Below are 15,671 nucleotides of genomic sequence, written 5' to 3'. Positions count from 1 at the left end.
TCCTATTACTGGCTAAGGACTTTTTGGTTCTTCCCATGTGACGGCCTCTGAACTGATTTTCATTTAGATTCAGCCATAGTGAAACATCAAGCTGGTCTGGTGCTGAGAGACCTGCTGCTGTCACAAACAGTCCTGTAATAGACAGCTCTTTAGTTTTTCTTTTCCTAGTACCTGAAGGTAACAGGTTTGGCTCCATAGAATAGGCTCAGATATTTTTATTCCACTCTCATCCTTAGGATCTCCACCAAAAATCAACCAAGAATAGGTCTAATTGCTGTAACAAAGAAACTGTCAAAAAGTCTCCAAATAGCAAGATATAAATTATATCTACCAAATACTGAGTGGTGAGGAAGGAAATTGAAGACTAACTCAAATCTCCAGTATGATGAGGATCTCCTGGAGGTCATGTGTTGTCATGAAGTTAATTAACAACCAGGGCTGCTCTCAGTTGGGTCTTGGTATCCTGGGCTCTCCACAAGCCACAGGAAAGACAGATCCTATAGAGAACAAATCTGTGGCAGACTGAGAAGTGGAAGAGTATTAAAGGCAATGCACAGTCCAGCTAGCAAATAAATGGCAACAAGGGCGAAAATAAAGACAAGGTTCAATAAAGTTTAAGAAGAAAGAAATTGGAGGACATGACCAAATTTCTCTCTTCATTTTTTATTTTTATTTTAGAGAAGATACAACCACACAAAAGAAAACACAACAAAGCCAATTGAAGCAAACTAGCATAAGTGACACAGGACTCCAAAACAATAGGAAATCAATAATGGCTACCACAATGCCTCCTGTTGTCCTCAAAATAGCTGCAGGTACCTTCAGACCTAGTAAAAATCAAACAAAACAGAACAGAATAGAACCAATAAAAACAATACAATGAATGCAATAAAAGACTTCAAAGCAAGATAGTAGTAAATCCAAAATGGCTAGCATATTTTGTTATCTTCAAATTAGCTGCCCATGCCATTGGATACAATAAAATCAAACAAAACAAAACAGAGCAAAACACAACCCAACAAACAATGAAAATGACACAGGACTTCAAAACGACAACAGGGAATCAACAATGGTCACCACGTCAGAAGGAATTTCCCCATAGATGCTACACTGCATATTGCCATCCTCTGAACAAATGATCAGACCACTGATTTTAGACCTGCGAAGTCAGTGAAACACTAAACACTACAAGCATTAAATTGTATTCTATTCAGTAGCCATCATTTCAACCTGTGGTTTTCCAGATCAGCTGATCACTTACAGTGAGGGTTGGGGGGATGGGTTGGGTGTGTTAACTCTTCTTGTTTCCCGGCCTGTAAGGGGCTGGCATCTGGCTCTCCCCACAACAATCTGGGCATGGTGCCAATTCGCAGAGAGGGCTTGCTTCTTGGTGACTTCTTGTTCTCTTCCCCACAGTCTGTGAATGGCGCTGACTCACAGGAAAAGGCTGGCATCTGGAGAAATCTCGAGAAATAAGGAAGCTCATATTCAGAGACAAAAAGCAAATTGTGCTAACTTCTTTGTGCCCAACATTGTGTTATGTACTTTAAATGTATACATAAAATTTTAAATTCATCTTCAAAATATGAAATATGGGGATTATCATCTCTATTGGCATGAAATTAAATTAAGTAATTAAATTAAGTAAGAAAGATTAGATCATTCTAACAGACAAAGTCTAATAATAGACTTTTAGCTATATTTTAACCCCCTCTCTCCTCCTTCCACTACATCATCATCATCATCACCCTCAACAACATCCTTATCTTCCTCATCTTCACCACTGACACAGAACGAGCTTGCAGATGAGGCGTGGCTGTGAACGTGCAATGTTTCATTCAATTTTCAGAACAATTCTATTTTGTAGTCAAGTGAACTGGTTGGTGCTCAAAATAAAGCAAATCATGCTCCTCAGATCACACATCTGGTAAGCAGCAGAGCTCAGACCTGTCTGGTTCCTTACTTTTAATCCTTCTGATGTGCCATTCTTCACTATTTCCAGAGAGCCCATGATTCCACTAACTGGCTAACAAATGATTTTTCCTCTCTCAATCTTGGCCTCCTAGTGTACAAAATGAGCAGTTTGTACTAAATGATTTGAAATTCTTTTCCAATCTAATCTGACAAACCGATCTAATTTCAGAGCAGCAGCTTTGGAGGGAATGTTTTTGGTTTGGATTTATATTTCTGAAATAACCTGTCTTCTCGCTTCCCAGGAGAGCAGCAGTAAATATACAGATGGATAAGGAACAAAAGAACCTACAAATCCTGTAAAATGAAATCACATAGCAAAAATGTGATTATTCTGGGGAAGAGGATAAAGCGGCATTTCGCCATGCCTTTTCACACAGCTGCCAGTCAAAGATATGTCCTTCCACACTTGCAGAATAGCTGCTCTATCTGACCCAAGGACCTCATCATGACATCTCACAGCCTGTGAGCAGGCATCCCAGTTGCCTTCTCTTGCCCCTCCCCCCAGGTAATCACTAAGTTACATTGCTTTTCATCTCTGGAATAATTCATACTTCCCATCCCCAGGTCCAGTGTTCTTTGTCCAGGTTTTTATTATCTTGAAACTATATGTAGCTTCCTAACTGCATCTGCACAGTGCAATACAGTGCACCTTTCTCAGTGCTATTAGAGTATCTTACCCTATTTTGTCCTTTTGTAACCAAATACCACAGACTGGATAATTTGTAAATGATAGCAGTTTTTAACATTCACAGTTTGAAGGCTAGCAAGCCCAAGAACATGGTGCCAGCATCTGTTGAGGGTTCCTACGCTGAGTCATAACGTAGTGGAAGGTGAGCCTATCTTTCACAAGATGGGAAGAACCGGACTTGCATTTATCAAGAACCCATTCTCTTATTTCTGATGGCAGAGTGCTCACGACCTAATTCCCTATTAAAGGTCTCATGCATAATCCCCAAATGATGGCAACTAAATTTCACACTGAGTTTTGGAGAGATATTCAAATCACAGCATGAAGTAATGTGCTTTTAGTTTCTTTTTTATCCTATACATTTGTGACACATAACAATTGCACTCATCTTAGGGGAATTGGGAATTACCTATACATATTGCATCTTAATCACTTTTGCCTCCCTTTCCCTGCTTTGACCTCTTTGCTTCCTCCATCTCTAGGTTCCTTTCTCATCTCAGTTATTTTTCAAAGTCCCAAAGGTGAGTTTATTAGTACATCAAGTTATATATGATATTTTTATCATGTTTATTAATACGTTTGTAGTACATAATGCTCACCTTCCTTGTGTAGAGATAACATGTATATGTAACACGTCTTAATTCCTTTGTAAATCCCATTTACCTCCTCTTCTTTTCCCACTCTCCATCTTTTGACCCCATTCCTCTCTGGGAAAGCTCCATCTCCCTGATTCCTATTACCTACCTTTATTTTGATCTATATTTATGTTTTGGGTTTCTCCCATTAGAGAGATCATAATATATAGTTTGCATGTCTAGTGTATTTCACTTACCCTTCTGATCTCAAGGTGCATCAATTTTCATACCCATAATTCAAGTTTAACTTTATGGCAGAATAGCACCCCATTATATGTAAATACCACATCCTACCTATCCATTTGTCCTTTTGTTTCTCCATTTATCCTGACATACAGGCCACTTCCAAGATTTAGCTATTGTGCCTTGTCCTGCTATAGACATGGATACGTATGTTCACTGTAATTTGATGTCTTGAGTTCTTCTGGAAAGGTATCTAGAAGGTAATAGCTGGGTCAAATTGAATTTCTAGATTCAGTTTTTTGAAGACTCTTGGTATTGATTTCCATAGGATATGTACTAGTTTACAGTTTCACCAACTGTATAGAAGGATTCCTTTTTCCCCGCAGCCTCACCAGCATTTATTATTTGATTTTTTGATAACAATTATTCTTTCTGAGATAAGATGGAATCACAGAATTATTTTAATTTGGACTTCTCTAATGACCAGAGACAATAAACATATGTTCATATACTTATTGGACACTTGTACTACTTCTGTGACGAGTCTATTCATTTCACTTGCCCATGTTTTGATTGGATCTTTTATTTCGGAGATCTAATTTTTTAAAAAAATTATATAATATTTTAAAAATATTTTATATATTTTAGAAACTCTGTCTGGGAAACAGCTAGTGTTGTAGTCAAGGGTTGTGAGGAGAATAATTAGTATCAGAATTTATTATTTTTTAATGTTTTATGAGTTAAAACAAGAAAGTGCTGGAAATCTATCCACAGCACTAAACACATAGAATATTCAGCCAAGGGCCCGGATTCCACAGCAATGTCCTATAGGAGTCCAGATGATGACCTAGAGCCCATGACAATGCCTCCCACAAGTTCAGCAGGAGGTGTAGAGCCCATGAGAAGAACTCACACTAGTCTCTTTTACAGATCTTTGCTGGGAAGGCCCAAAGGTCAGTGTTGGAAGCTAAAAAGTCTACGCCGGCGGGCTGAAGTAGCTGTGCTGGTAGGTGTAGGGTTCTACACTGGAGCCAAGAAATCACACTCATAATAAATAACAAGGGCTGTCCTGCAAAGCACCACACCCATCCTCAGTGACATGGAGGCCCAGAGCTCCTCTGATAATAAGTACAGTTGAATACATGCTAGGAAGCCAGCGTGATGAGTTTGTCCTGGATATTAAATGGCACATATCTTCCTCTCCAGAGCCAGGAAGCAATGCTCAATGTAGGGACCAGAGCTTCCCAAAGTGAACCACAGCCCCTCTCACCAACAAGGTCCTGAGCTCCTGATTGACAATGGTAGAACTCACACTGGGAAGGCTAGTCACGATGAACTCCTCCAGGAGAACCAATAGCTCAAACAGCAACGCATAGGAGAACCCACAATGCCTCCATGCCTGTCTTCCCCTTCTCCACTTCTCTATTTACGCTGGCAACTTTCCCCAGGTGGGCCATCTACACTCAACACCAGTGATTTACTTCCACTGGCATTAAGTTGACCACCAGTGTTTAATCCCTAACAGCTAGCTTTTTTTTTCCTATTTTGTTGGCTGTTGCTTCACTCTCTTGGTTGCTTCTTTTGCAATGCAGAAGCTTTTTAATTTGATATGATTCCATCTTACTTTAAAACATTAACCTAAATACTACATGTTCTTAGGCTAACCATTTTAAATAATAATGAAAGATATTGTACCATATACCTAGAAAGTCTAATCCTAACCTAAATACCCAGCTTTCCAGCCTTTCCTTCCTTTTAATGAGTCTTTCTATTTTTAAGACTTACTAGACAGACCACTCATGCCTCTCAGACACTGGTGAATTTTCCTGTTTTCATGTCATTTTTTCCTTCTCATTCTGAATGTTCTCTCTCCCTTCTACAAATTCCTTGGCTCTATTGCCTACAGAACTCCTATTTATGGGTTAAAACCTAGCTCAGCTGTCCTCTCTAAAACTTATCAATGTCACTGTGGTTTCTCAGCTGGCATTGATAACCCCTAAAGCTCTAAAGATCTAGAACTAAAGAGCCAACATTTTGGATACTTGGCTTTGCATTACTCGCCTTTACTATACTGAAAGATCTCTAAGGAAAAGAAAGATAAATGCTTAACAAAACGTCACATAGTGATATCAGTATCTGTATAAAGACCAGGCAATGCCAGAGATTTGGTAGGTGAATTACCAAACACCTGAAGAATAAATGAATGAAATCAAGAACCAAAAGCCTCCACCCCCATAATACTTGGGAAAATTTTGAAGAGATGATATCACAAGGCTTCGTGACATGCATTCTCAAGGATATTTTAAGTACTATTTGGCCACATGTTGCCATAAAGTTACACAGACACAAAAGATTATATGACAAAGAAATTCTCCAAAAGTTGCTGATGGGCTGATGGGGAAATCAACATTCAAACCCATGAAATAATTTAAAAAGAATTCAATATGTCACAAATGAAATTATGGGATTAATAAAATCCAAATCAAATCTCCAAGGGGATTTTTAAAATCTTGACAGAATGAAGTTCATGTTGAAGAGCAAAAATAGACAAGAGCAATCACAGTCAAAAATCCCAGCAGGTTTTTGTGTGATAATTGATAATCTGCAGCTCAAATTTACATGAAAATGGAACAGGCTAAGAAGAACCAAGGTAATCTTGGAGAAGATCAAAGATAGGGGCTTGTGTTATCTGTTACTAAATCTATTTTAAGGTGTCAATAATTGAGACACTGTAGCATTTACATAAGAAGAGGTAAACTGATGAATGTGATAGAACACAGGAATCACAAGTGGTCTCTCACATATGCATTTGGCTGCTTCCTGCCAGAAAGGAATCGCGTTTCCTGCTCTATTTTACTCTGGTTTTTCCCCATTCAAATTTATGTTTATGAGACATACCTATATTGTTAAATCATTCCTGCTCATTGTTATATACTATTCCTTTACATTGTGTATATCTCCAACCCAGTGGAGAAAAGATAATCATTTTAATATACTGTTCTGAGTCAGCTGTGTATTCATATGGAAAAAAATATATTTTATTTTTCTACTGCATACTATACAAGAAAATCATTTGCAGATGGATTCTGTCTAGGAGTGAGGGTCAAAACTATCTTGTATAAGAAACATGTTTGTAATATCAGAGAAGGCAAAAAGTTCTTTAAATGTTATAAAAATTGCTAAACTAAAAGAAAACAAATTTTTAAATTTATGTATTCACTATATGTTTTGAACACACCTCACTCAAATTGATGGTAGTCTGAAAAAATGAGTCATGGTATATTCATACAGTGGATGATTAAAAGGAAATAGATATGAAGATTGTGAAGGTGAACTCAATAATACAGATGATTTTCACAAACATACCTTCTAATATTGGTAAAAATGAGGTAAAATGATGTGATTATTAATTAGTGATTTCTTTCTGAGAGAGAATAATATACACATTTGCGTAAAGTACTATAAAACACCTATTCTGATGGGCCTGACAATTTCACTTCTAGAATTTATTACGAAGGAAAGAATCAGAGGTATACAGAGCTATGTAAAAGAAGACTCATTGCAGAGCTGCTTATGATCATAATAATAATAGAGGAGTCTAGTTAAATAACCAAACTCAGGGGTTTTCAAGGAGAACAAGACAATAATTTGGACTCATAATTTATGGTATTATTTATAGTGGTCACCCAAGGAGTCCAATATAAGAAGTGCCAGAAATCTGTCCACACACTAATGACCTAGAAAATCCAGCTGAGGGCCGGAATCCCATGGCAATAATCTGCATGAGTCCAGCTGAAAACCTAGAGCCCATGGCAATGCCTCCCTCGAGTCCAGCTAGAACCCTAGAGCTCACCAGAATTTCTCATGCAAGTCTATTTCATGGATCTGTGCTGGGAAGGCCCAAAAGTCAGTGGTGGAAGTTAGAAAGTCTATGCCAGCAGGACGAAGAATATGTGCTGGTAGGATGAGGGTTCTGCACAGGAAGCAACACTCAAAGTAAGGGCCAGGGCTTCCTCAAAAAGTAGCATCTCAGTCCTCAACGACAATGAGGTCTCGAGCACCTCTGATGATGAGAACAGCTGAGTTCATGTCAGGAAAGAAGCTTGACAAGCTTCTCTGGAGGTTGAGCAGCATGCCATCTTCCCCTCTGGAGCCAGGAAGTGACGCTCAAATAAAGGCCCGAGTTCCACCAAAGTGAACCACAGCCGTTCTTGGCAACAAGGTCCCAAGCTCCTCCGATGGCAACACCTGAGTTCATATCAGTGAAGCCAGTGTGACAAGCTCCTCCAGGAGACCCAAAATCTCCAAACAACACTTAGGAGAACCCATAATGTTGCTCTTCCTCTCCGGGTCTCCTTTTTATGCTGGCAACTTTCCTCAGGTGGGCCATCTACACTCAGCACCAGGCTGATTCAGTTTAGCTGGTGTTTAAGTTGACCACTAGTTTTTAACCCACCACAACCACTGTGGAAAAACAGGGAGACAGTTAAAGGTAAAGACAGACAAACACTAACAGCCTTTTGCAAGGGTGTGGAAGAGGCCCCAGAACTTCCCAGACCTTTGGGCACTGTGTCCTTTGGCATTGGAGACATTTTAGTGGAAAAGTGAAGAAGACTTTCTTGTCATGACAACCTGACACTTAGGACTTTCCCAGAGCTGTTTATGTGCAGAATGTTTCATTTGCAAAGTTTACATGCATATTCAGTGTGTTAAAGTTGCACATTTAATAAAAGAGAACCCACTATCTTTCAGCTTTAACACTAAGCCTTTTTTTCTACTAATAAACTAACAAATAGTAAGTCATCAAGAATATCATTTTCAAAAGCCATCATATTACATAGAAAAAAATGAATACAAGCAAAATCGATTAAATGACCTTCCTCTCAAAAAAAAAGAAAGATGTGAAACTAGGATGGGAGGGTGGAATAAGTAGGTAATAGAGGTGAAAATGATCACAATATGTTATGTGCTTATGTGAATCTTCAGAAATGAAACTCATTGATCTATATAACTAATTTTAGAAAAAGAGGAACAACAGAAGACAGGAAAAAGGAAAGGGAAGGGAAGGGAAGGGAAGGGAAGGGAAGGGAAGGGAAGGGAAGGGAAGACAAAATTATAGAGCTCCCTTTCTGGTCCTCATTGTGGCCTGGGAAGTTTATATTTATCCCATGGAAAAGTTACTGGAATTCTAGAAAGTTAATTCCAATCTGCCACATCCTGTGCAACCCATGGCGAGAATAGACACTAAGACATACTTATAGTTACAGGGAGCCAAGGGAGTCCTAAGACCAGGCAAATCGAAGGCTCATCAGAACAAAGACCTCAACGTGGGATAATCTGGATTTTATTAATTTGCAAAGAAAGGAGTGGCTAGAGGATGAGTGAACTGTGAGAACAACAGGAAATGTGTGAGTATTGTGAGGCACTGAAAAGTAGTGGAAAGTCCTGCACTGTAATGTGAAATATTGTTATGTCAGAATCAAGATGTCTTTCATTTTTGTATTTTTCCTTATCTGTATTTTCTAATTTTTTCTACAATAAACATGTATTGCTTTTGTAATAAGAAAAAAATCAATTTTTGAGGATAAACAGGAGTGATTTATTGTATATACTCTGTAGTGTTATTTTTTTGCCAGTACAAGATCCAGGTGACATTTAAGAATTATGACTTTAAATCGAATCACTCTTATAAATCCAGCAGTATGTTATTTGGGCATATTTTACATGCAATCAAATTCTCCAGTCCTAAGTGGATGACTGGATGAGTTTGGGCACATATATATAACTGTGAACATAATTACTTTTTGTTGTTGTTTCTCTCTTCAAATTTTATATCAGATTCTGGGTGATGTTTTTGAAAAACAGTTTTATTGTGCATGTGATGAAATACTGCAGTGAATTCCATTAATATGAGAAAATTATACATTAATCAAAAAGAAAACTTCTATTAAGATATAACTGAGGTGCAATAAGCTATGCATATTTTAAGTGTACATTTTTATCAGTTCGAACCTGAAAAGTTACTCCTAAATTCAGCCTTGAAGGTGATCATTCTTGACCTTAGGCAAAGCACTGAATCTCTTTGAACCTCACTTTTCTCATCTATCTCACGAGTTTACCTTGAAGGATGTCTGGGAGAACTAAGAACTAAGGATCTGTGTAACTGTGCAGCAGGACTTCTCCCACGCACCAGTAAATAATGGCTGCTCTGTAGTTCTGATATTTTTTCCAAACAGAGACCCTGAGACTCAAGGAGGTTACAAACCTTGGTTATGGTTTCCAAGTTTCTAGGTGGGCTGAGAAATCATCCGACTGCAGGATAAAACTGTCCACCTTGGGAAGTTTCAAACGTACTTTCACCTGAGGGGACAACCCTCACCCCACCCAAATTGTGTGAGAATGCCTGTGGCTGTAAAACTGAAGACTTAGTACCTCTCCAGCTCTTTCTTCTTGGCCTCTGATTCTGGCTCCACAGTGATGCGTGATAGCCAACCTATCATCTTGCCCCAGGCAAGTTGCCCAAACAAAGCTTGACTTGAGTTAAAAGAAGAATTGCATCACCAAGACCTCTCTGGAGGATGCTGTGGACTACATGAAGTAACAGTGAAAGTCATGTGTTAAAGCCCTGGAAAAGTGACATCATTGCTCAGTAATAAGCTTTTTGAGAGAAAGAATACTGGAATTCTGCAGCAGAAAGGACCCTGAGATTGACATTGTACTACTGGATTTCTAGTCCCCATTAATGCTATAATCGTAACCATACTAATTAGCAAAATACATCCCAAATATTGAGGGCCCACTAAGGACATCGATAAGCAGGTGTCACTTTATTAATTCTCCACCTCAACCAGGCTAGGTCAATATTATCAACTCGTGTTGCAGATAAGAAAACCCAGAGGTTGTAAAATCTTCTTAGTCCGGAGTTTGCAGTTCATCACAGATTTCCTCAAGTTCTTTTGTTTCTAGAAAAGAAGAGAAAGTATATCCTAGCTCATTTCATGTTCGTAGCAAGACCTTGCTATTAATCCCTGCCAAGAGCACTAAATGCAAGAAAAATTACCTAACAATGTTACATATGACATAGACACAAAGATTCTCAGAAAATGAAAGCAAAGCAAACCCAGCAATATATAAAGATGATAATGTGTCACAACTAAGCAACATTTATTCTAGAAAAGCAAACAGTTGTTTCAGCATTTTAAAATGGGTTAATATAATTCCCCATATGAACAAAATAAAGGAGAATGAGTGTATCAGGTCATTTAAAATATCCAGAAAGCAACTGTTGGATGAATTTCAGTAAGTAAATATGAATTCATGATTGAAAAGCAATGTATCAGAAAATTAACAATAAAAGAGAATTTCTCAGTCTGATAAAAGGCAATAATACTTGAAAAATCTACAGGTAAAAGTACATATTATGAATATAGTAAATACTTTCCATCAAAAACTGGTACCGAATATTTTCTCTAACAACTTCTATTAAATATTTCTTTGGATTTCCAAGCCAGCATTATAAAACAAAATAAGGAAACAAAAGATGTATGTGTTTTAAGGGAAAGAATTTTAGTTGCTTTACTATCAGATGATGTTTCTCATGTATAAAATCTTAAGGAGTCTGTAAAAAACCAGAATTGACAAGTGAATTTAGCGAAGACTCCATATGTAAAATATATAAAAAATGAATTGTGATTCTACTTCTTCAGTGACAAAAGGTAAAGAAATTAAAAGAACACACTTTGCAAAAGTGTTGAAAGGCATAGTACACTTAGGGATAAATTTTTAAAGTACATTTAAGACACCTTGAGAAATTAAAATTTTCAACAGCAACAATTGTGCCTCAGCCACACCTCATTGGCTGTGATACTGTTACTGTGTAAAGTGGAGAAATTAAAGAAAAATTAAATAACAGTGAAATAAATGGATACCATGTTCATGGAGTCGAAATTTAAACATTAAGTTTCTGTCAATGCTTTTCTATAAGTTAAAAAGAATACAGTAAAAATTCTACCTGGCCTTTGTTTAGAAACTGAAAAGCCATATAACTTATTCAAAAATGCAAAAAACTATTTGATCAGTTGCTTTCCCATACTGGGACAAAAATACACGACACTCACAACTTGAAGAGAGGTTTATATTGCTTCATGGCTTCAGAGGGTTCAATCCATGACTGGTTGACTCCCAAAGCAGAAGCAGCCTGGTACAAAGGTCTGGCAAAGGGAAGCTGAATATCCCATGGTAGCCAGAAAGCAGAGACAGGGAGAAAGGGAGAGAGAGGGAGACAGAGACAGAGAGAGAGAGAGAGAGAGAGAGAGAGAGAGAGAGAGAGAGAGAGTTGCTGACTCGTACCATGTCCAAGTTGCCCCATGTCCCTCCCGTGTTCGTCTTCCCCTCTCCCCTCCCTCTCTGCTCTGGGCTGTCCCAAACAACAGGCCCAAGAAAAAGAAGGAGAAGGAGGAGGATGGGGAGGAGAGGGGTGAGAGAAGGGAAAGGATCCAGGGACAAGACTACACCTTTTTAGGTAACTCTCTCTCTCTCTCTCTCTCTCTCTCTCTCTCTCTCTCTCTCTCTCTCTCTCAGTGTACCCTCCTCCAGCCAGGTTTTACCTCCTGACAAATTCAGCTATTACTGCCCTGTAGAGCTCCTATAATCCAGCCACCTGCCTTCCTCAAGCCCACTTCTGGGCACATGAGCCTTTGGGAGGACATTTCAAAACTAAAATGTAACAACAATGATCATCAAAATAATTATAAAAAAGAATGAAGTTAGATAATTTGAATCTGCTGCTGAATTTACTCTAAAACTATAGAAACTGAGTGTGCAGTTTTGACACAATCAAACACATCAACGCAATGGAACCGAGAATCCAGAGGTAAACTTACACATTTGTGTTCAGTTGATTTTGCAAAAGATAACTCAGTACCAAAAGGTAGTGTTCGAGCCAGACCATGGCCTCTCCACGTGAGTCAGCGCCATTCGGGGGTCAGGGATAAAGAGAACAAAGGACACACCAGTGAGCAAACCCAGTTTGGGAACCAGCACCATGTGCGGACCCCACTGGACTGGAACAACCAGACTCCAGCCCGTTCCGGTGCACAGGCTGGCAGATAAGAAGGATCATCCCACACTCCCCTTCCAACGTAAGAGACGGGCTTATCTGGAGAAACACAGGCTGTGATGATAGCTATGGAGGTGAAATGCAATTGGATGTCTGTGGTGCTTTGGCGTTTCACTAACCCTGCAGGTCTAGGGCCAGTGGCCTGATCCTGGGCTCAGCGGATAGCGGTCCGCAGTGTGGCATCTAGGGGGATCTCTTTCTGAGGGCTGCAGCCATTGTTGATTCCCTGTGGCCTTGTTTTAGAAGTCTTATACTGTTTCTGTTGTTTTGTTGGGTTGGGTTTCACTGTCTTTTGTTTTGTTTGATTATGTCAAATCCAATGGTAGTAGCAGCTATTTCAAAGATAGCAAGATTATATTATGGTAGCAATTTTGGATTTACTATTGGCTTGTTTTGATGTCCTTTACTGCATTCGTTGTCTTGTTTTTATTGCTTCTATTCTATTCTGTTCTATTTGATTTTTACTACACTGGAAGTTATCTGCAGCTATTTTGAAGACATCAAAAGGCATTATAACTACTGTTGATTTTGTAACATTTTTTAGGACTGTATCTCTTACACTGGCTTGATTTGATTGGTTTTATTCTGTTTTATGCTCTTTAAAATAAAAATTAAAAAATACAATAAGTGGTAATCTTTTCAGGGAATGATACTGGCTTGATAGATATCCACTTGGAGAATAAAAGCTTCCACTTTCCCCTTACACCATAAACAAAAGCTAATTTAAGACGGACCATCAAACAAAAATTTGAATCACATTTATATTTTTACTTCTTCCTTTATAATCTGTATATATTTATTTCCATATCTTGCCTTATTTTGCTGGCTGTGATAACCAATGTGATACTTTATCAGTATAGTTGGAGCAAATATTCTTGCCTTGACTCAATTTTTTGGGGGGGGGTTTTTAGCATTGAGGCTGGGCTTGAACTTGTGATCCTCCGGCCTCAACCTTCCAGAATGCTGACATCATAGGCATGCACTCTCACATCTGGCTTAATGTCTTTTTTTTATGGAAAGAAAATATAGGAGAATGTTTTATGACTTTCATGTGGACAACGATTTCTGAAAGAAGACACAGAAAGCACTGACAAGAAGGGAAAGGAAGGAGGAAGGAATTCATGGAGAGAGAGAGGAGGAGGAAGAAAAGAGTGAAAGAGGGGATGTACTGCCAGGCTTTGGAGAACAAGCTTACTACTCTACAGCTTATCAATTTTACTTCTAGAAATCTACTGAGATAAAATTAAAACCACACAAAGCTGCACAGGTCCAGGCAGGTTTCTGCAGTCTTGTGCCACAGTATAAAACTGGAAACAGTGCAAATATGTATCAAGAAATTAAATAAAGAACGTATTACATGCTTGTGCATTTGAGAACAACCTTACGATAAAAACTATTGTCACATCCCAAACTCAGAATCACTTTGTGATATCAAAGAAACCAGACATAAAGGAGAATGTCTGGTCAACTCCAGTTACACACAGTTCTTGAAAAAGCAAAACTAAACTGTGGCCAGAATCAGATTGAGGTAGAAGGTGGAGGACCATGAGGAAACTTTCTGGGATAAGGAAAATGCTCCACATTTTGTTTGGGGTTACATGCATATAAACATTATCAAAACTCATCAAAATGTACAATTTAAATGTGTGTATTTTAGTGTATATAAATACATCATATGCTAATAAATTTCACTTTAAAAATAATAAATTTCCACACATTATTCCTTAGGTCCATTGACGGATGTGCACCTCACCTATGCCAGGCCGCCTGTGTCTCTAATTATTTCCCCGGAGTTCACACCTGGCACGTGGTCAATGCTCCCTATGAGTTTGAGATAAAGTAGGCGAGGCGAGCTGCAGCCTCAGAGAAGACAGGAATTCTCACAATTCCTCTCCCACCAGAAGGTGGCAACTCAGAGCACCAAGAGGGTCATGCCTAACAAATCCAGCAGGTGGCAGCAAAGCCCCATCAAAGTCAGCGTTAAACCCACCAAAATGAATTTTCTCCTATGACTTTGTTCCAGTTGCCAGGATCTTAGCCTTTGCCACTTTACCCAAGGGAGGCGTCAACGAATTTGATCCCCACATACGGTAAGCACTCTTCTCCGTGCCTCATAAGCAAGATCTCATTTCCCCTCAAGCTGGTGTCATGAGCGTGAGGTTCTGTCTTTTAAAGGTGAGTAAGCAGAGTTAGAGAGGAAGCATGTGTTCCTAACCATTGTTTTAGAAGTGGCAGGGTTTGGGTTTGAGCTAAATCTGTCTTTCCACATATCACTGTCAGAATCTGCAGGCCAAATGTCAGAGAGTATTTGTTGGTGTGGCCAAAGCATCATTCCCACCACTTCCCATGGGTGGATTCATTTACTCTTTACAACTAAGTGAGGCAGTGACTGTGACTGTCTTCATATTAAAGGTAGGAGATGTGGGTGCTGGGAGGTTAATGAACTTGCCAAGGGCAAGCACAGGGAAAGCTGAAACCACTACTGGGACCCAGGTTCTGCTTCTGAGACTTGATCATTAATGACACAATTGTTACTAAGTGACCACTTTGAAAGCCTTGTAGAAAATATGGAGTCTAAAGAAAGTTCATTAGTCCATTTTTCCTGGTGCTTCCCAAACCTCTAGGAGTGGCAAAAATATTTTCTGCCTTCTCCTTGTCTCCTAAAAGTTCCAGGAGTCTTCAGGGACTCACTGTAATGTTTCTAGCCCCTAGAAGTCTTCTAAGACCCTGAATACCCATTTTCCTAGCCAGTCCCTTTGAGTACCCACTGAATTCTAAACATCAGTTATAGAAGCATGCACTTGTCCCTATAGAGCTGTTATACCAGGAGGAAGGTCATATGTAAAAACAAAACCACAGAGAGACAATTCAGTTAGTGACTAAACACCATATGAATGGCACAGAATTTCTGCCAAGTCAGAAAAGGCTTCCTTTTGGAGGAGGATGTTACATTGAGATTTTTAGTGTGAGTAAGGCTTAAAGAATGAAGAAAGAGGTCAGGGTGCAGCATTGGCAAGATTGGGGAGCTTCAGGGTAGATGGAGAGGTCAGCTAGTCTGGATTCAGGATGCCAG

The sequence above is a fragment of the Cavia porcellus genome, unplaced genomic scaffold (genome assembly GCF_034190915.1).
Source record: "Cavia porcellus strain 051 isolate PalLab524CR breed Dunkin Hartley unplaced genomic scaffold, mCavPor4.1 scaffold_6, whole genome shotgun sequence".
Taxonomy (NCBI): Eukaryota; Metazoa; Chordata; class Mammalia; order Rodentia; family Caviidae; genus Cavia; species Cavia porcellus.
Note: the sequence above shows the minus strand (reverse complement) of the source record.